General features: G+C 43.1%; 1 protein-coding gene and 1 pseudogene across 3 annotated transcripts in view; both read left to right on the forward strand.

Annotated features, from left to right (window-relative positions):
* Positions 1-23014, forward strand: part of SEZ6L (seizure related 6 homolog like) — a 720622-nt gene that overhangs the window by 192388 nt on the left and 505220 nt on the right. The gene's annotated exons all lie outside the window — the stretch shown is intronic.
* On the forward strand, positions 13900-18987 carry LOC142303437 (RNA-binding protein FXR1 pseudogene; annotated as a pseudogene).

Raw genomic sequence — 23014 nt, forward strand, 5'->3', positions numbered from 1 at the left:
TACTATTGTTTACCAAAAAACAAAGGAAAGAACACAGTACCTACAGACAATTATGGTGGTGGTTCCAAGATGTTGTGAGGTCGTTTTGCAGCCTCTTGCACTGAGTGTCTTGATTTTGTGCAAGGCATCATGAAATCTGAAGATTATCAGAGACTTTTCGGTCACAATGTAGAGCCCAGTAGCAAAAAAACTTCGTTTGCATCTAAGGTCATAGATCTCCCAGCAGGACAATGACCCCAAACATACTTCAGGAAGCACCCAGAACTGAATGGAAACAAAGAGCTGTCCAGCAACGAGTCTGACTCATGAATTCTCCTAATTCCCATTGAACACCTGTGGAGGAATCTTAAAATTACTGTTGGGAGAAGGCACCCTTCAAATACGAGAGACATGTAGCAGTTTGTAAAAGAAGAGTGGTCCAAAGTTCCAGTTGAGAAGTGTAAGAAACTTGTTGATGGTTATAGGATACAATTGATTGCAGTTAATTGTGTGTTTATGTATATATATATATATATATATATATATATATATATATATATATATATATATATATATATATAAAATACTCACCAGTTCTTGCTGCTTTGTTTGTTTAGGTCCCTGATCAGTTGCAGAGGGTCAGTCATGAGGAGAAGGGGAGCACAGGACTGATGGCTATTTTCTGACCTTAACAAACATCTTTATACTGAGAGAGAGAAACATGCAGGGACTACAGAGGATGTATGTTACACTGATATGCATCCTGTATGGAGGAGCTGCAGGAGCAAGGGGCCCCTTTGTGTATATTAATACACTTATACTACATGCAAATACATACATTTAATGAAAGATGCGAGTCCGAGACAATGAGACAGACACAGACATGTAATGCATCATGATCACAATTCAGATGAGGGTGGTCTGACTGTGGGAATCAAATAAGGGTTCACATGTACAGTTAGGTCCAGACATATTTGGACAGTGACACAAGTTTTGTTATTTTAGCTGTTTACAAAAACATGTTCAGAAATACAATTATATATATAATATGGGCTGAAAGTGCACACTCCCAGCTGCAATATGAGAGTTTTCACATCCAAATCGGAGAAAGGGTTTAGGAATCATAGCTCTGTAATGCATAGCCTCCTCTTTTTCAAGGGACCAAAAGTAATTGGACAAGGGACTCTAAGGGCTGCAATTAACTCTGAAGGCGTCTCCCTCGTTAACCTGTAATCAATGAAGTAGTTAAAAGGTCTGGGGTTGATTACAGGTGTGTGGTTTTGCATTTGGAAGCTGTTGCTGTGACCAGACAACATGCGGTCTAAGGAACTCTCAATTGAGGTGAAGCAGAACATCCTGAGGCTGAAAAAAAAGAAAAAATCCATCAGAGAGATAGCAGACATGCTTGGAGTAGCAAAATCAACAGTCGGGTACATTCTGAGAAAAAAGGAATTGACTGATGAGCTTGGGAACTCAAAAAGGCCTGGGCGTCCACGGATGACAACAGTGGTGGATGATCGCCGCATACTTTCTTTGGTGAAGAAGAACCTGTTCACAACATCAACTGAAGTCCAGAACACTCTCAGTGAAGTAGGTGTATCTGTTTCTAAGTCAACAGTAAAGAGAAGACTCCATGCAAGTAAATACAAAGGGTTCACATCTAGATGCAAACCATTCATCAATTCCAAAAATAGACAGGCCAGAGTTAAATTTGCTGAAAAACACCTCATGAAGCCAGCTCAGTTCTGGAAAAGTATTCTATGGACAGATGAGACCAAGATCAACCTGTACCAGAATGATGGGAAGAAAAAAGTTTGGAGAAGAAAGGGAACGGCACATGATCCAAGGCACACCACATCCTCTGTAAAACATGGTGGAGGCAACGTGATGGCATGGGCATGCATGGCTTTCAATGGCACTGGGTCACTTGTGTTTATTGATGACATAACAGCAGACAAGAGTAGCCTAATGAATTCTAAAGTGTACCGGGATATACTTTCAGCCCAGATTCAGCCAAATGCCACAAAGTTGATCGGACGGCGCTTCATAGTACAGATGGACAATGACCCCAAGCATACAGCCAAAGCTACCCAGGAGTTCATGAGTGCAAAAAAGTGGAACATTCTGCAATGGCCAAGTCAATCACCAGATCTTAACCCAATTGAGCATGCATTTCACTTGCTCAAATCCAGACTTAAGACGGAAAGACCCACAAACAAGCAAGACCTGAAGGCTGCGGCTGTAAAGTCCTGGCAAAGCATTAAGAAGGAGGAAACCCAGCGTTTGGTGAAGTCCATGGGTTCCAGACATAAGGCAGTGATTGCCTCCAAAGGATTCGCAACAAAATATTGAAAATAAAATTTTTTTTTTGGGTTTGGTTTATTTGTCCAATTACTTTTGACCTCCTAAAATGTGGAGTGTTTGTAAAGAAATGTGTACAATTCCTACAATTTCTATCAGATATTTTTGTTCAAACCTTCAAATTAAACGTTACAATCTGCACTTGAATTATGTTGTAGAGGTTTCATTTCAAATCCAATGTGGTGGCATGCAGAGCCCAACTCGCGAAAATTGTGTCACTGTCCAAATATTTCTGGACCTAACTGTATGTGTACAATCGAAAGGGCTAGGAAACATAGAGGAAGTTACCTGACATATTGGGTCAGGGATGGCCCCCTGATATCTCATTAATAGCTGATATTATTGTGTGAGTCTTCTACTTCTAATTATTTGGCTCCACACACATTTGTTTTTAGGAGTTTCAAAATGAGTCTCTGTAATAATAATAATAATAATAATAATAATAATAAATGTAGGTACCGTAAGTCTTTAATCTAATAGTAACAACTTATGAATAAATGTCTTCTAATGAGTTACCTTCTTGTGGACAATGAAATACATAGAGACAATATAATATTGATGTAGTCTGGTGAGATAATATTGTGTCAGTGTAGTTTAGTGGATTCAAAGCCAAGATGTACTCTTAGCGACAAAGGGTTAATAATCGTTTGTCTCTTTTTAATAAGGAAAATATCGTACAGGACTTGAAAGACTTGTGCCCATTTTTATATTATAGCTAAATTGGGGTTATTTATGTGGAAATCAATAAAAGCTAAGTTTTTATCCTTTTTCAGTGAGTTTTTACAATGTAAGTCTATGGAGCCTCGTACTGACACTCCATAGACTTACATTGTTTAAATGACTTTTGGATCACATAGAGTACTCTTTGACTTGGACTGTCTGATGAGAGGTGACGTCACTCAGAAGAGAGAATGGCGCTGGCATCGGAGACTTCGGTGATAACCAACTATACTGCATGGACATACACACATCTAATGATTTTAATGGGAGCGCTTCTTTAAGTATATTTTCTTAATGCTACCATAACTAACCATAATCAGTAACATATTGATTGCTATATATAGCCTTAAATTACATTATTAATAATCTAAAATCGTTAATATCTACTGAGTTTCAAAGGGCCATGTTATTCCCATCAGTCATTGATATGTAATGTACTGAAGGTTAATTAGGCCAAGATGACGTTTAGTACACAGTGTTGTTCAGATCTGAAGGAGAGGACAAGACGGAATGTGCGTGTTAATTATTGTGCCCATTCTAGCAATTCTACTTGAAATTACAGAGGTGAGCATTAATGCTGATATTTTCTTCTTCATCTGTACGGCTGAGTTGAGCAGAAAACCCTGGGAAATCTGCATTCGGTAATCAAATTAAGATGTTCCACACAAGCAGAGCTCAGTTAAGCTCAGCGGGGACTTTGGAGACATGGTTCTGCATGCAACATCTTCATGTGAATGTTTTCTAGAGGTCTTTATCTTAATATCTAGTCATAGTGAAGATGTAGTTAGTGATCAGAAGCCATAGAAAATTATGAATTCTATTACATTTACAAAATGTTATTATAGTTTTAAACACCTTAACAATGGTTGCTGTAAATGTACAGCGGCCATGAGATATCTCTTAGGCCCCCTTTACACGTCCGTGATTCTGACGCGCCTACGGGGTCTCGGGGGTTACTCGTCACCGGGCCAGTGTCGCTTTGGGTTGTCACAGCGGCCTGGCCCGGTTCTGTGACCCCGGCGGTGTCAATAAAGATGGGGATGGGGATGGGGATGATGGGGGTAGTTGTTCTTGACGCCACCCGTGGTGTGTGGCCAATATGAGCCGCCACTGCGGGTGCTTCTCTCTTCTGGGGTGGATGGTGACGCAGCTCGGGTGTTTCAGCTCTGCACAGGTAGAGCTAGGCCCAGAGAGAATGATGGGGGTGGTAGTACTTGCCTATGGCGTAGGGGCACGATGGTGAGGGCACCGACAATGATGGGAAAACACAGGGGGGGTGCAGTTCAAGTTTTCTTTACTCACTGAAGTCACTCTGCTCTTGGTGTGCCGCGTCTCGCTTTGATGGGCCTCAGCCAATCTCGGATACTTTGGAGGTCGAGGCCGGTTTTTCCTTCTGCATGTCTCCTTTTGATGGTTTCCCTCCACCCCAGCTTCTGGGCCATGGAACGGGTTATGGGTGCCTCCTGTACTCCCCACGAACCCTGGGATCCCCATTCCTTTCTAAGAACCCGGGTCGAGCGTGATGGCTCGTAACTCCCCTGTGGAAGCCATGCCTCTCAGATTCCTGAACAAGAGGTCCCAAACCTCATGATGGCCACCCCAGCACCTACCCTAGTCCAGTCCCAGTGGAAGAGCTCCTATGTTATGTTTTGGTGGTGGTTACCGGTGACGACCTCCTCCGTATCTGAGATGGGCACCGCACCTCAGGTGAGGTGCAGTAACCTGTGGCGCCTGAAGTCTCAGGGGCACCACAATTCCTGTACATATGACCTCCATTTTCATACGCAGATCCACTAAAATCAATGGGTCTATGCATACATCCCTGTTTTCTCACGGGTGTGTGTTCATCTGGCGGACATGCGTGTTCCTGTGTTCCGCATGGAGACAAGTCTGTTTTTCTCCAGCAGCACAGGTGTCACACGACCCATACACTGATTTGATCTGTCTGACATCAGTGTGACACATACCGGATAAAACACTTGTCTTTGAAATTAAAGGATTTTCTATACTCACCTGTCTCCAGCGCTGCTATCTTCACCGCTGCTGTCACTTGCTTCTAGGCCTGCTCATTGTGTTCATGCATATTCACTGCACCACGGACCCAGATGAAGCAACAACGCCAGAGACAGCAGCATTGGGGATAGGTGAGTATAGATGTTCCTGTTGTCCGTGTGCTATTGACACACCAACCCCAGGGTTGGGGGACTCAGAACCAGGCTGGACTTGTCTGGGGACATCAGCCATGGCGGGATCCGGTTCCGTGACCTTGGCGGTGTCTTTTGGAGTAAGTAAAAGGGGTTTTAAATAAAAGAAAATAAAATAAAGAGTTTTTGTCGACTACACCACTTGCGGTATGCAGCAAGGTTATTTGGGGCCGCCGCTGAGGTTTCTGCTGGGGCTGATGGAGTGATGCAGCCCCAGATGGTTAGAGCCCTCTGCAAGCAGGGACAGGCCCCAGCAGTGGATGATAGGGGCTGTAGTGGGAAAAAAGTCTATGTGAGTGCACGCCGTCAAAGAAACAGTCCACACCAGTGTTGTAGTTTAATTTGCCTTGTTTACTTTTTTGTGGTGGTACCTGAACCCTCGGGTGCTGGTCCCAGGTGTATCCGCTCCCTTTGTTCTCCGTGCCAGCTGTGACCTGGGTTGTCTGTCCTTCATGCACACTTGTTGTTGATGGGCGCCCGTGGCCTAGAGCTACTTGGGAACCCCTCTGTTGTTTCTGTCTTGGTCCTATTGCAGGCAGCCTGGACTATTTAAGGGTTTCAGTCCCTGGTCCCCTCTTTGCTGCTTGTGCTTCAGACTTTTTGAGTTGACGATGGCCCCTGGAGATCTTCTCGCCCGGCAGAGTTAATAGCTGACTATAAGTGTCCCACTGTCCTAGCACCCCGTCTTGTGCTGAAAACAATGAATTTATGATCCGACCTGTCATAGAAACACAGCTCCAGACAACATCGGTAGAGATCTACGAGTCTGTCGGTACAGAATGGGCCCCAATCCTCTCTCTAGTTGCCATGCCCCATCTGCTTGGCTCTGTAGATCTGACAATCCCTAAGCCTTACGGCTGCTTTACACCTTACGATATAACATACAATATCATATGCGATCGTACCCGCCCCCATCGTATGTGCGGCACGTTCAATTTGTTGACCGTGTTGCACAAACGATTATTTCCCATCACACGTACTTACCCGTCCATACGACCTTGCTGTGGGCGGCAAACATCCACTTCCTGGAGTGGGAGGAACGTTCAGCATCACAGCGACGTCACACGGCAGCCAGCCAATAGAAGCGGAGATGAGCGGGACGTAAACATCCCGCCCACCTCCTTCCTTCCGCATTGCCGGCGGAAGCCGCGGGACGCAGGTAAGATCTGTTCATCGTTCCCGGGGTGTCACACACTGCGATGTGTGGTACCTCGGGAACATTGAACAACCCGACGTGCAATTTTAAGGAAATGAACGACGTGTATGCGATGAACGGTTTTACATTCAATCGCAATCGCACGTAGTTGTCACACGCTACAACAACACTAACGATGCCGGATGTGCGTCACTTACGACGTGACCCCGCCGACACATAGTTACATTTGTTGTAGCGTGTAAAGCCCGCTTAAAGTTAAAACTTCTGTCATAGCTTGTCATTCATTTGATAAGTCCATTATAGCCCCATTAGCTAAAACAAAGACTTGTGATCACTGGGGGTCCCAGATTTCCACTGATATGTATAAACAATGTACTGTATCATATACATTGTTTATACATAAGGCTAAAATGCATTGTGTATTTTTTTGGAATTCCAAAGTTCGACTAGTTCTCATAGACTTTGACATAGTTAATGATAAGAGATAAGATAGAGCCAAGTTTTTTATTATTTTTTTATTTTTTATAAGTGAATTGGCTGCTGTGTCTGGTCTATGTGCAATTATTTCTCATATCATAATTATAAATCTTATTTCCCGTGCAGTTACAGAGGCATCACACTGCTCTACGTGAAAATGTGGTTAGGGTTTCAAGGCAGATAATAGGATTTCCTCTTTCGGTAATGGAGCCAGGATTGCTGAATGTTACGTAGGTCTGCTCCATCTGTGCTCAGAGGTGTTAAATTGTATAAAGTAGGATCAAGCGGACACTTCAAAGTGGCAGTGATTGTTGTGTGTGTGTTTTTACGCTGCACAGAAAGTGCTGATTGCGGAGGCACCGTCCTAGGAAGATGCTATAACCGGATCACAGTTATAACTCTGGCAAGACGTTCTTTATGCCAGGCCAACGTTTTTCCTTTGAATTTGCTGACCCATTACTCGCTGAGAAATACAGCACTGGTGTTTCTCAAGAGGATATTAAATTGGCAGACTCTGCCACCAACGTATACGTGATTAACACACACAACTCTGTGACCTTGGCAATACGCAGCATTGCATTTTTCTTAGGCTCTTCCTCAAATAATTGTAACTGTCCTTATTTTCTTTTTTTTGGATGAATGAAGGATGAATGCATTTTTTGTCCTACTAATTTTATTAATTAAAATTATTATTATTATTATTTTATTCATTTTTAGAGCACCATTAATTCCATGGTGCTGTACATGAGAAGGGGTTACATACAAAACACAAGTAAAATTACAGTGAACAAAGTAATAGTGATAGACAGGTACAGAGAGAAGAGGGTCCTGTCCTTGTCGGTTTATATCCTATTCTATGGCTCAGGGTTTGGCACTGTTGCTTTGCAGCGCTGGTGTCCTGGATTCAAATCCCACCAAGGACAATCTACAAGGAGTTTGTATGTTCTCCCTGTGTTTGCGTGGGTTTCCTCTAGGTACTTTGATTTCCTTCCATACTCCAAAGACTGACTGATAGGGAATTTAGACTGTGAGACCCTAAAATCTGTAAAGAGCTTAGGAATTAATGGTGTTATATAAGTAAATAAATATTATGTTATATAATATAAAAAAATGTTAATTTTAGTTGGAAATAAAGCCCCTATTAAGGTCTCATTCAGGCACCTAACTTTCACTGATGGAACACGTAGCCATTATAATTAGTGATGGGCGAATAGTGAAATATTTGTGTTTCGGTTTATTTGTACCGAATACCGAGTACTATTCCAGTATTCGTCATGAATAACAAACCTAATGCAAGTCGATGGGGAACCTAAGCATTATTCTGGGAAATCTTCATTAAAAATGCTCCAGTTCCCTATTGATTTTAATTAGGTTCATTATTCGTGACAAATACTGGAATAGTACTCGGTATTTGGATAGCATAATCCAAATATTTTACTATTCACCCATCTCTAATTCTAATCTATGGAGCTGTTCACATTTCCATGTTATCTTGCTGACCCTGTATCCGCACAAAAATTACTTGCATTCTTGATCCGAGTCATAAGTCAAAATTACTCATGCATATGTACAGGACTGTAGAAATCATGGACAGAACACCAATGGCATCTATGTGCAACCAATGCACTGTGCATGAATAGGAAAAGATTTGAATTTATTATTTTCATACCTGAAAATGACTGATAAAAACTGATGGTAAGAATTGCCACACAGACAAAACTAATGTAAATATGATCCAAAACACTGATGAAGCACTGCCCATGTTGTTACATACAAGAAAATCACGGATGCCTGAATGATATCTTAGACGGAAGTGCATTGGTATTTGCATTATTTGTGGGATTGTATAGAATAAACAAAAAAAAAAGAGTTAATGTTAGGCCACGGTTCCACTTGCGTTTTGCAAGGACGAGTGCAATCCAATAAAACATCGGATTGCACTCACACCAGTGCAAAATTATAGGGCAGTGTCCATCTGTGATTAATTTCTTATGCCATAGCGACATGATCAATGAATCACAGCATGCTGATTTGGCAGCGAGTCTCGGCTCACGGGAGCATGTGAAACATTGCACTGCACTCGCATGTCATCCAACTGCAGTGCGATATACGCAGAGACAGGCCGGGGAGGAGAGGGAAAAAGTGCTCCTTTCTTCTCCTCTGCAGCTGTGATCCGATCGCAAGACCAGATCACAAGATCATATCACAGTCGCATGACCCTCGGCTAACGCTCACAGCAGAGGTTCATTAGCATACCTCTTCCAATGCTCTTGCATCAGAAGCTATGCGCAAGTGGAACCAAAGCCATAGAAACATTTCTGCTCTCGTCATTGGACTTTATTTATTGTTGCACTTCATTGCCAATCAAATAAAAAGGGCTCAGCAACATTATCAGGCACAACCAATAGACAAGAGGGACAATTTCTGGTAAAAATAAAGATCCTTCTCATCACCCTGACAAACCTTTTAATAATTCCCTATTATAATGTATAATAACGTTCAGAGCTTTGGAAAATATCAAATCCATTAAAAACTAAAGGCTGCTGTTAATGGCCTAAGGTGTCTCCATAAACTCCTTCAGACTACAAGCTATCAAAACGCAGCAGATTGCAAAGAGAACTGCAGGATTCTTCATATCTAACCCCATCCCCATGGGAGAGGTTTGGGGTACAATGCTTGTTGCTAGGCAACCAATTGACATTTAATTGAAATTTTATGAGCAGCTTCAAAACTCTGGGAGCCCACAGTTTCTATTTATTGGCTATGTACACCTTTGTAATGATTTTATTTACTTTCTAAATAATCTTTATTAATTATTTCCTTTTGCTGCATTTTCCAGCTGTGTTTTAATTACATCAGATATTTGGTGTAAAATCTGCCTCAAATCCCTTAGAATGCCTGTGCTGCTTCTGATGGCTCTCCCCCTTATTTTCTCCAAGAGAGCAGCAGTAAGAAGGAGGTTGTACAGGCGATATTTCAGTTATCAGAGAGGGCAGCGCACTCATGCTATTGATAGGGAGCACATGATTTTAGGGGTACTTTGCACGCTGCGACATTGCAAGCCACTGCTGCGATGTCGAGCGCGATAGTCCCCGTCCCTGTCGCAGCAGCGATATCTTGTGATAGCTGGCGTAGCGAACATTATCGCTATGGCAGCTTCACATGCACTCACCTGTCCTGCGATGTCGCTCTGGCCGGCGAACCGCCTCCTTCCTAAGGGGGCGGGTCGTGCGGCGTCATAGTGACGGCCAATAGCAGCGGAGGGGCAGAGATGAGCGGGACGTAAACATCCCGCCCACCTCCATCCTTCCGCATTGCAGCCGGGACGCAGGTAGGAGATGTTCCTCGCTCCTGCGGCTTCACACACAGCAATGAAACAACATTGTACCTGTCGCTGCACCGGCATTATGGAAATGTCGGACCCTACGCTTTTGCGCTCGTTAATCGTATCAAAAAAGATTTGCACACTACGATATCGACTGTGACGCCGGATGTGCGTCACTTTCGATTTGACCCCACCGACATCGCACCTGCGATGTCGTAGTGTGCAAAGCCCGCCTAAGAGTTATAGGGGAGGAAATCACTCTAGGAATATGATTGTGTTAAAGGGAATTTGTCAGCAGGTTTTTGTCACCTCATCTGAGAGCAGTATGATCTAGGCCAAGAGATTCTGAATCCAACGATGTATCACCTAGATAACTGGGTGCAGCCGTTGTGACATCTGGGTGCAGATATAAAAATGGCTGTTCTTGTATGCTAAATATCTCATTTTTCTAAGATTTTCCTTAGCAGTAATACATATCTATATTCATGCAATTTTGGTTTTCATGCTTTAGCATGTCAGAGTGCAAATTGTCTCTTTCTTTGTATATTGTATATATAGCAGTGTCGGTGTGCAGCCATGTCTGTTAGTGACGGCCACCAATCAGCGTGGTACAGCCACATGCACAGGAGGATCTGGATGGGAGGCAAGAAGGCAGCTGCTGGCTTCCCCATATTAATAATATCTCTAATGTATCTGTGTGTACATGTATGATGTGTATATCTATGTATGTCAGTGTATATGACACTGTATAGATTTATGTCTATCCATATGTGTTTTTCTGAATTTGTCTATATATATACATATATATATTGTAAGGATGCAATGTGGTAGATGGCCGGTATGTGTCACAGAGGGGGAAATCCTCTGCGATCTGAACCTGGAATGTTTCTCTGGGACTTGTAGTTCCATGAGGATTGTTGTACACATTCAGGGCTGGGTTCATGGGATGGTCAGAAGTGATGGGCGGGACTGACCATCCACATACCTCCCATACGTAGGTGTGTCTCATGGGATTTAATGGAGCTGTCGTTTGTCACATGATCTCTGTGTGCTGGTGGGAGCCATCTTGGTTGGAGCACATGAGCAGGAGATCCTGTGCATACAGAGCTAGTGTGGGCTCTGAAATGTCAGGGAGAAGCAGAATCCACTGAGGCTTTGATGAATTGGAACGTGTCCATGGGCCAGGATGGTGAGCCCAGTGTGAGAGTCTCCCTGGACTGGATGGAGGCAGACTGACAGCCTGCAAACCTACTGGCAGGTAACACCCCAGAAAGGGGACTATACTGGCTGATGCCAGAGAACAAACTGTATGCACATTCGACAGTTTAAACAGACAGTGAGACGTTGTCCTGCGGGAGAGTGGCGGTGACCTGTTACACTGCGTGGTTTATGAGAATGTGAATAAATCACCGAGATTGTTTAAGAGACAAAGTGCTTGTGTGTGTCTTGATCCCGCTGCCAGACACGTGCCCCAAGACGTTCAGGGCCCAGGTCGTCACATTATGGTGGAGAATGCGGGCATATGGCCTGGTTGCTAGGGGCAATGCAGCCTGGTTGCTAAGGGCAATGCAGCCTGGTTGCTAAGGGCAACGGCCTAGGACATATTCCTGTGAATACGGACTGCATGCAGTGGATCGGCGGGTCCACGAAAAATTTTTGAAGCGGTTTGCGGTGGATCGGCGGGTCCACGAAAATTGACGGCGCACTCAAGCAGCTTGCGGTGGATCGGTGGGTCCACGAAGTTCCGGGAAAGCTGAGCGACCATGAGTGGAGCCGCAAGCCTGGACGTTATGGAGGAGCTGTACCAGTTCCTTGTGTGTGGACAGCAGGAGCTGTCAGTGCGCAGAGATGTGGCAGCAGTGGACCAGTTTGTGAGTTCCCTTCTGGGGCCAGTACGGGCACAGGGTACCCAGGGAGATAAAGGGGAACGGTGTGAACTGGGATTTAAAGACACTGCAAGGAAGCCACAGAAAGCCCATAAGGGGGTGGAGTCCCATAAAGGGGTGGTTGCCCATAAGGGGGTGGAGTCCCATAAAGGGGTGGTTGCCCATAAGGGGATGGAGTCCCATAAAGGGGTGGTTGCCCATAAGGGGATGGAGTCCCATAAAGCGGTGGTCCCCCAAAATGGTGCAGAGCATCCCAAATCCAAGGGTGAAGTGGCGCAGATGGACTGTAGCCAGGGACAACAGTGTTCATGCCACAAGTGTCCGGTTTGCAGTATAGACCACCCATCCGACGAGAAGCCACATCTGTGTTCCGTGGAAGTGGATGGGGAATCTGTAACAGGAGTCGTAGACTCAAGGAGCTTGGTGACCCTGGTGAGGGCCACCTCTGATGTCAACTTGATTCCTGGAAGGAAGATCCACGTCGGCTGCACCCACAATAATGAGACAGAATACCCGGTATCCAGAGTGGTCATTAAGACAGCCAGAGACAGTGATTCTCATGATGTTGGTGTAGTCTCAGATTTACTGCACCCAATTATTATAGGTTGGGACTCTAAATTATTTGTGCACTTGTGGAAGCAGGGGGACGTATCCGGTTGCTTGTGTAAGAGCCAGAACAGCCCAAAGGAAACCCTAACACATTGGGAGGTGAAACGGGGTCCTGGTTGTGGAGTTATGTGTGGTAAGGAGGAGATAGTACCTTCTAAAATTGACTGTCCTAAGTTAGGGGTGACCAAAGAAAATGGACGGACCCAACTTAGTGACATAAGGACTAAGGGAATAACCAATAGTGTGACCGTTAAAAACGGGGTAGCTCCAGAAAGGGAGGCAGATATCTGGTTAAGTGGGGACATGATAGCCCAGGACACCAGGGGGAGTGACGATGACTCCAGAATGGACACTGACTCTTATAAAAGGACAAGAGAGTGCAGTGAGGTACAGACAATTGAGAAGGGTAAAATCTCCTCCAGACGCCGGAGACGTAATAAGCGCCGAAAGGTCGTGCAAGGTATACCGTCTGAGGGTGCAGAGAAAGTGAAGTACCTGGTCGAGGAAAACACGTTGCCAGTAGCAACTGCTAAGGTAGAGTCAGACAGCGATGTCCTACACAAGAAAGAAGAATCAGAAACTGAACTGACACATTGTAACGACAGACATCAGCAGGGTGACATGTCAAAAAATGAGCCAACCAAAGCAGTAATGGTGGTGTCTCCTATAGATTCCAAGCATGAAGCAGAAGGTCTGTCGGACGAGAGCGCTGTAGGAGGTGAAATCCTAGAGGGTAATACAGGACAAGGAATCCTGGAGAAAGTTGAAGTACAAATCCATAGAGGTCATGGTGAGCAGACCGGTAAATTACCCAGTGTTGGGGTGATGAAGGGTGAAAACGGGGCCAAAGGTCTAAGAGGAACAGAGTACCACGCTAAAGGGTGTGACACCCTTGTAGGAAAAAAGAGGACTGAAGGTGACACTGCAGAGACCCGCAAGGAAGTTGAAGGTAATGCAGTGAAGACCCAAGAGACAGCTGGTGCTGCAAAAGTGAAAAGAGTCTCTGATGAGGTGAAGTCTGGACCAGAGGTCTTATCAGGAACTGATAGCCTGAGTGACCTGCCTGGTAAGACCAAGATGGAAGACATAGAGATTGTCTTGGTTAACAACAATAGCAAACCCAAAGGCTCTGAGGCTGGAGCTGAACCGGAAGAGTGTGTAACTCAAGAGGTGGAGCCGTGCATGAGAGAAAAAGATAGATGCAAGAGACCAAAGGAATGGTCTAATTTCCTTGAAGGTCAAGAAACCTGTCCATTCTTTAAGTGCATGGTAGATGTGCCCGAAGACCTAAGAAAAGCCTGTGCCCATAAGTCGATGCATGAGACGTTTAAGAAGGCTGTAGGGGCCTGTGAAGTGTATTTTGCCCCAGAGACTTGTCGCTTGGTGGTGTGCTCTGCAAGTAATGTCACAAAGAAGCAGGTGGCTATCCTGAGTGACATGCACCTGCAGTGTCTTCGCACGAAATGGCTCATCTCGGCACAGATGGAAGAAGACACCAGGCGCTTTGAGTGTATGAAGCAGCTCACTGCAGAATTTCAGGAAGTTGTGGTGGTGAAGAAATCATTAATTGGGCTCGCATTAAGAGCGCTGAAAAGTAACATTCAGCAAGCTAGGAAGGTTCCAGGTATTACAGCGATTGAATTAGAAGAACACAGTGGAACATTCCAAATCTATGGGAAAACTGAAGAAGCAGTGAAAACAGCTTGAAGGCTGTTGGACTTTGTGGAAGAGGTCACACAAGTGCCCAGAGAACTTGTCAAGAAACTGATTGGCAGAAATGGAAGAGTCATGCAGGAGATGGTTGATACATCCGGTGTGACGAGAGTAAAGGCCCCGTCACACACAGAGATAAATCTTTGGCAGATCTGTGGTTGCAGTGAAATCATGGACATATTGTTCCATTTGTACACAGCCACAAACCTGGCATTGATTGTCCACAATTTCACTGCAACCACAGATCTGCCACAGATTTATCTCTGTGTGTAAAGTGGCCTTAAGACTTAAGGTTTATCATAAAGCCAGGTTACCCTGTGAAGTTGGTATGGTTCCATGTGTCATGGCGGGAACAAAGGAGTGTGTTGAAAATGTACGAGTTCTCCTAGAATACCGCCTGGGATACCTGGAAGAACTAAAGCAAATGGATCTTGAAAGACAGAAGATTGCAGAGAAACTTTGTCAAGTGAGTTTGAGGTCACGACCGCTTTCGGGCCAGGGCCCAGAGAAGAAGTGTGGTCCACCTGATGAACGTGTTGCCTTCACTGGCAAGGAAAGTAGGTCCTGTAGGGAAAGGAGCCAAGGTCATAGAAGACCTACGTATAAATCAGGCTATGGCACAGACTCTGAAGGGTCCAAGCCCTCTAAGACAAAATCTAAAAGAAAAGACGGAGGGAGTGACTGGTCCATAGCCAAAAGTGGTGGTGGGAAAAGGCGGAGATGGAAAGGTGACCTAAGACGTCATGAGAGAAGAGGCCATAGTAGAATGGCAAACAGAGAGTGTGCAGGGTCTAGTTATGGGAGATCTCCTGTCGGCTCGGTTGTGAGGTACCTGGACAATAGCCCCTCTAGTGGACTGGTTAGCGCAGAGTCAGGCCGCACGGTAGTTTTGACTGATGGGTTGTCTCACTACCACACTCACCGTTGGAGACAGTTATGGAACGATATGTCGGACCGGCGGACGTGTCTGAGAAGAGGGTTCACTGAGGAGGGTTTGTTGACAGTGGCAGATGGTCGGTAAAGAGCGGAAACTCAAAGTTTTCGTAGAGGGCCCATTCGACTGGTAGGGTATGGTTTCCCTAATGCCCTGTCTCAGGGTCCCTGTAGGTTGTCGAGTGTTCCACCCTACAAGTTGGAACAGAGGGGGGGGATATGTAAGGATGCAATGTGGTAGATGGCCGGTATGTGTCACAGAGGGGGAAATCCTCTGCGATCTGAACCTGGAATGTTTCTCTGGGACTTGTAGTTCCATGAGGATTGTTGTACACATTCAGGGCTGGGTTCATGGGATGGTCAGAAGTGATGGGCGGGACTGACCATCCACATACCTCCCATACGTAGGTGTGTCTCATGGGATTTAATGGAGCTGTCGTTTGTCACATGATCTCCGTGTGCTGGTGGGAGCCATCTTGGTTGGAGCACATGAGCAGGAGATCCTGTGCATACAGAGCTAGTGTGAGCTCTGAAATGTCAGGGAGAAGCAGAATCCACTGAGGCTTTGATGAATTGGAACGTGTCCATGGGCCAGGATGGTGAGCCCAGTGTGAGAGTCTCCCTGGACTGGATGGAGGCAGACTGACAGCCTGCAAACCTACTGGCAGGTAACACCCCAGAAAGGGGACTATACTGGCTGATGCCAGAGAACAAACTGTATGCACATTCGGCGGTTTAAACAGACAGTGAGACGTTGTCCTGCGGGAGAGTGGCGGTGACCTGTTACACTGCGTGGTTTATGAGAATGTGAATAAATCACCGAGATTGTTTAAGAGACAAAGTGCTCGTGTGTGTCTTGATCCCGCTGCCAGACACGTGTCCCAAGACGTTCAGGGCCCAGGTCGTCACATTATATATATATATATATGTACGTATGCCTGTATGTGTAGGTATCTGTTTATGTGCGTGTTTCTGTGTGTGCATGGGGCCCACTAACACTCCTTTGCCCGGGGCCCACAAAAACCTGGAGCCAGCCCTGATCCTATGCATAAATCATTGAACAATAATAATGATAAAAATAATCATATTTTAAAATATTTAGTCATAACCACCCGTTAGCATAAAACAGCACATGAGTCATCATCAGTTTATATTTCTGACAACAAGAATAAATGTGAAGATTTTGTTGATTTTTTTCTCTTAGGAGTCATCCTCAGCCTCCTGAACAATATTTATTGCAGTACTGTATTTGTTGTTTATTGGCTGTTAAATGCTGAAATAAAAGCCGTAGTTTATTCGTTTTTTTGTCATTGATGGGTTTCACCTGCAGCCATTTAATTACTGCACAAACAAGAGATTTGTTGACAAGGGTGAAATAGCACAGTAATATTACAAAAGTGGAGATAGCTAAAATCATAAAAGGCAGCAGAAAATACAGTACATATGCGATAAAAGGTACAGTATCCACAGAGTAAAGTTTGTCAAGCACAAGCATGGTCAGTGGAAGGAAGGAGGTGCGGAAATTAGGCAGTCAATCAGAGGGAACAAGTGTGTCATAGTTGCTAATGGTGTAAAATAATTTCCGGGCGCACTATAGAGCTGAGCTGGCAATACTGTCCTGGAAAAAGATATCATACTATATCCCTGAGCACATAAAGGTTACTGCATTTTCAGTGTTTTTTTTAAGAATCAATAATCATGTTTATTAAAGAATATATTAAAAACCTAGGAAAGATTAAACGTAAGACAGGCAGTGAATCTATAGAACTAAAGGGGGCTTTAAACGCAATGATATCGCTAACGATATGTCGTCGGGGTCACGGAATTCGTGATGCACATCCGGCGTCTTTAGCGACGTCGTTGTGTGTGACACCTATGAGCGAGTGTTAACGATCAAAATTACTCACCTAATCATTGATCGTTGACACGTCGTTCATTTCCCAAATATCATCGCTGGTGCAGGACACAGGTTGTTCGTCGTTCCTGAGGCAGCACACATCGCTACGTGTGACACCCCGGGAACAACGAACAACAACATAGCTGCGTCCTCCGGCAACGAGGTGGGCGTTTTGTTAATGCGGCTGGTCACCGCCCCTCCACTTCTATTGGACTCCTGCCCTGTGACGTCGCTGTGACGCCGCACGAACCGCCCCCTTAGAAAAGAGGTTGTTCACCGCCCACAGCGACGTCGCTAGGAAGGTAAATATGTGTGACGGGTACTAGCGATTTTGTCTGCCACGAGCAGCGATTTGCCCGTGACGCACAAATACGGGGGCGGGTGCTTTCACGAGCGACATCGCTAGCGATGTTGCTGCGTGTAAAGCAGTCTTTAGAATGCAGTGACTAAAGATGTTTGTTAAAACCCCATTAAAGTCAATGGGTTACCTTTGGAGTAGCTGATGTCAGTCAATGAATTTAGCTCTACATTATTTTTTGTTTTTCTGTTTCTATGTTAAAATGGAGAAAAAGAGCATACGAACACAGATGTGAATAAAGCAAAACTCATCTTACGTCTCTTCATTATCATGTGGAATATACCTCATGGCTGAGCTTCCTGTCCCCATCTTGTGTACATCTTTTCTTTCTTCTCTTAAAGTTTTATGCTGTCTTTTAACGAGGTTTTTAAAGACTCTTCCTAAGGCCTGTTTCACACGTCAGTGAAAAACATAGACTTTTTCACTCACGTGTTAAAAACGCATATGTTCCTCTGTGTGCCGTGATTCACGGCATACGTGGGTTGTCCATATGTAATCCGTACTCCGTGGTCTGTGATTGCACATGGAGATAAACTCACCTGTCCCACTCCTGCTGTCCATGGTGCTGAACTCTCCGGCTCTGCTGCATCCGGCCACTGTGTCTCTCACCTCTGCAGCTACTTCTGGGTCGGCTGTGGCTGCATAACTGAATATGCATGCGAGTAATGAGCCTGCTAGGAAGAAGCAGAGAGCAGCTGTCGAACACAGCGTCGCTGGAGACGGGTGAGTTTAAAAAGCTTTTTATTTTCAATGTCCATGTTTTTTCTGATGCGTGTATCACAGATCGCACCATAGTGTGGTCCGTGGGACTTCAGTGATGCCAGAAAAAAACGGCGCACAGAGACAGGGTCAGTGAAAAATCACTGTGTGCGCAGACCCATTGATATTAATGTATCTGCGTATGTCCGTGATTCTGGTATGTATAAAAACTAGCACATACGTACCAGAATCACAGACGTGTGAAACAGGCCTAAGGCTATGTGCGCACTGGACCGTTTTACCCGCGGATTTACCCGCGGATTTGCCGCGGAGATTTCTTGAGAAAGATTAGAAATCTTTCTGCAGACATTTCCCAGCAAAACCTATGTGTAAAAAAAATAGCTGTGCGCAGATTTTTCTCAAGAAAATTTCTTGAAGAGGTTTTCTCATGAACAAATTTCATTTTAAAGTTGAATAGATCTTGGAATAATAATAGTTTCCACAATAAGATGTGTTTAAAAAATGATCCTGTGCTGAGATAATCTTATATATGTGTCCCTGCTATGTACTGTTTTTAAAAAATGTTTTAAATGAAAAGAAATTTTTTTTTGTGATCCTGTGCTTTAATGTTTGTATACTTTTTTACTTTTATCCAGGAAATGTGGTATAATCAGACCATGTCCCATGTCCCTGTACGCTCAGACACTGCCATTACACAGTACATCAGAAAAAAGACTGACTGGAACACTTATATGTGTGAATTAGGTGCTAGCTTAAAAATACATGACTATAATAAAGATAATAAGCTGCACACTAACCACTATAAAAATATAAACACGAAAAATGGTAAAGTATTACTGCTATAGGGATACTATGAACAATGAAAAATACATTTAGGTGTCTGGAAAAAATTAAATACATTATATTGCAAAACTGCTATGAATACCTGACCTTAATGCCTTTATGTACTATATACATATATATATATATATATATATATATATATATATATCTATATATATATATGTGCTCGCAAAATTAGAGATTACCTTGTCATTGGTTTTGGGCTCATTTGCATTGATCAATACATTTGCTAAACATTTCTATTACTTTCAAATATTCATAGCAGTTTTGCAATACCATTTTTCATGTATTTCATTTTTTCCAGATAGCTAAATGTGTTTTTCATTGTTCAAGGTATCCCTATAGCAGTAATGCTTTATCATTTTTCATGTTTATATTTTTATAGTAGTTAGTGTGCAGCTTATTATCTTTGTTACACAGTACATAGCACGGACACATGTATACGATTATCTCAGCACAGGAAAAAAAAATTTAAACACATCCAGTTGTGGACATTATTATTATTATTATTATTATTATTATTATTACAACATCTGTTGATTAAAATGAACTTTGTTCGTTGGAAAACTCCTTTATCCCCTTCATGACCTAGGATGTATTGGTATGTTTTAAATCCTGTTGGGGTAATCTTAGTTGGCTTCTGCGGTGAGCTGACAGTGATCCCTGCATATGTTTGCTGATTTGAACGCCTTTTAACCCCTTAGATCGTGCTGTCAAAATATGACAGCGAGATTCAAATAGCCACGGCGGGTAAAAATTCAAATCAACCCCCAATACAATCGTGAAATCGCACTTTTTTTGCATTTTTCTGCACTTGGAATTTTATTGCCATTTTCCAGTACACTACATGGTAAAATTCATGGTTTCATTTAGAAGTACAACACGTCCTGCAGAAAACAAGCCCTCATATGGCAAGATTGACAGAAAAATAAAAAAAAGTTACAGCTCAAAAAATAAAAATTAAAAATGTAAAATCACTTGGTCATGAAGGAGTTAAAGGGACTCACAGAATCACTTAAACGAAGTACAGATACTAAGGCGGGCTTTGCACACTATGACAGATATCGGTGGGGTGAAATCGAAAATGACGCACATTCGGCGTCGCAGACGATATCGTAGTGTGTAAATCCTTTTTGATATGAGTAACGAGCGCAAAAGCGTCGTTATCGTATTATCGGTGTATTCACGCATTTTGTATTCAAGCATTATTGGATTTATAAAACCATAAACTTAAGTAATAGATGCTACAGAATTTGTGTTTTATGCTTAAAATAATGTGTAAGGCCTCTGTCACACTCACGTGAAAATCACGCAGTGCCGTGAGACACGTATTTTCCCTGCGTGTTGCGTGTAGGTAAGTACGTGTCTCCGGTACGTGCGGGCCACGTGTGTTCTCCGTGTGCTATCCGCGATAACACATGGAGAATCGGTAATTTGCATACTCACGTGGTCCTTCCTGCAGTCCATGGTACTGATCTTCGGTCTCCGGTCCTGCCCACTTTCCGCTGCTGCTGCTGCCGGCCACAATGAAGTGAATATTCAATGAGCTTAATGAGCAGCGGTTGGCAGCAAGTGACAGCAGCGGCAGAGACAGGAGGGCTGGAGAAGGTGAGTAAATATTTGTTATTTTTTTTCTCTGACACGTGAGTTTTCTCCGGCGCATGTCACACGGGACCGCATCCACACTACATCCGGGTGGTCCGTATGCGGGCCGTGTGACACCCGAGCTGCTGGAGAAAAACGGACATGTCAGCGTGTTGGAAAACGCACACATGTACACGGACACACATTCCGTGTAGCTTTACGTGTGTGTGCCGGCTACCATAGGGTAGCATTGGTGTACGTGTCTCCGTGCCGCCGGTACGTGCAAAAGCATACCAAAAACGTATCAGCGGCACGGATGTGTGTCAGAGGCCTAAGACATGTTGTGTGCCATATAATCCAGCTTATGAACATTGGCTTATATAAAGGCAAGGTCCGTGTAAAAATCCCTTTGTGAACAGATCTGTTTTTATCAGTGCAAGTCGCTGATATGGTTACTTATTGTTAATACTCATTGTTCATGTACTTATAATACTTAAAAATCAATAATTCTTTATTAATAAAAATTAATAAACACATAAAACCCGAATGGACCACCCCAAATGACGCATGGTATTGATATGGGGAGCCAGCACCCACAATACAGATTTAACAGTTTGTAATAATAGTTAAATGGTTACATACAATATGAGTTAACTATACATGGCAGAGGAAGACATTGCCTGTTATAAAGTTGTATGTAACAAATATCAAATATCCATATAGATAGAAAATAGAAAAGAAATAAATAATCATTCAAATCGAACACAGTATTACCAACAGGCAGCCGATCCAAAGCCAAGATCGGTGAGGCGTCCCCTCACACTGACGTGCGTTTCGCAACAAGCGTGCTTCGATTTGAATGATTATTTATTTCTTTTCTATTTTCTATATATATGGATATTTGATATGTGTTACATACAACTTTATAACAGGCAATGTCTTCCTATGCCATGTATAGTTAACTCATATTGGATGTAACCATTTAACTATAATACAAACTGTTAAATCTGTATTGTAGGTGCTCCCCATAGCAATACCATCTGTCATTTGGGGTGGTCCATTCGGGTTTTATGTGTTTATTAATTTTTATTAATAAATAATTATTTTTTTTTTTTTAAATTGGCTTGCTTGTTGTTAATTGGTGTTGCTATTGTTAATGCATAAGCCTTCCATACTAGTTGTGGTATTGGTGTTTACTTATAATACTTGTCAATGTATTTTATGCCATTAATATATTTGTAAGTTATAAATCTATAATTGTACAGATAAAAGAGTCTTGCCTATCTCTCAGTGCAGTCTTTAGTCTTTTTATAAGTGGATATACCGCATTCTTCATGTTTCTTCTATTTATACTGCTGGGCAGCAGATGAAGCGGGTCCCACATGTGCTGTGAAACTTTGCAATATTTTTTGAATTTGGTGAGTTCATATATGCTTTGGGGTTTTTTTACCATTTTCAGTTTTTAGTCATCTCATTGTCATTACCCCATGTAATACCAGCTACTCGTGAAAAGTACAAAATTGTTTATGGTAGTAATTATTTTCATTGTGCAACTTATTTTTTTTAAATATACAAATATTTTCATATTGCACATCCCTTAATAATTTACAAGAGTTATGTAGTTATAGAAAAAAGCCACTCCATGTTGAAATTGAAATGAAAACGGAAACCAGAGCTTTAAGGATAAAAAAATATTATTTTTTTATTTTTATTTTGACAAAAAATTTTAAAAAGAAGTTTACAGATATTACATACAGAAAACCACAAAAAGGTCAGTGCAAAATAGACATGCTAATGATGGGTATGTAAAACAAGGGGGAAACAATTTTATATAAACCCACAGCAAATGAGCAGGTGAGTAGAATAGCTGAGCAGTGATAGTAAGCAGAACCCAATATCCAGATTGTATGTCATCACATTGAACTATATTAGAGCAATTTATAAGATCCATTCTAGAATCAGCAGAGGAATCAGCAATATAATGCAAACTCTGAGTAGGATGGTGGGATCATGTGAAAAAAATAAATAAATAAAAATGTATATATATTAAATAATTATGCCCGCTTACCCATCAAACAGTTACCCAGCTAAGCCCCTCACTAGCACCAAAAGACCCCTTCCAACACGCATTTCGCGTGCACCATATGCTTGCTTCTTCAGGATAGAACCACCCTCTCTAACAGCGCATTTGATTGGCTGCAATCAATTGCACTGTTTCTGGCCTTATACTGCAGCGTAAAATAAATAAA

Source organism: Anomaloglossus baeobatrachus, chromosome 1, assembly GCF_048569485.1.
Source record: "Anomaloglossus baeobatrachus isolate aAnoBae1 chromosome 1, aAnoBae1.hap1, whole genome shotgun sequence".
Lineage (NCBI taxonomy): Eukaryota > Metazoa > Chordata > Amphibia > Anura > Aromobatidae > Anomaloglossus > Anomaloglossus baeobatrachus.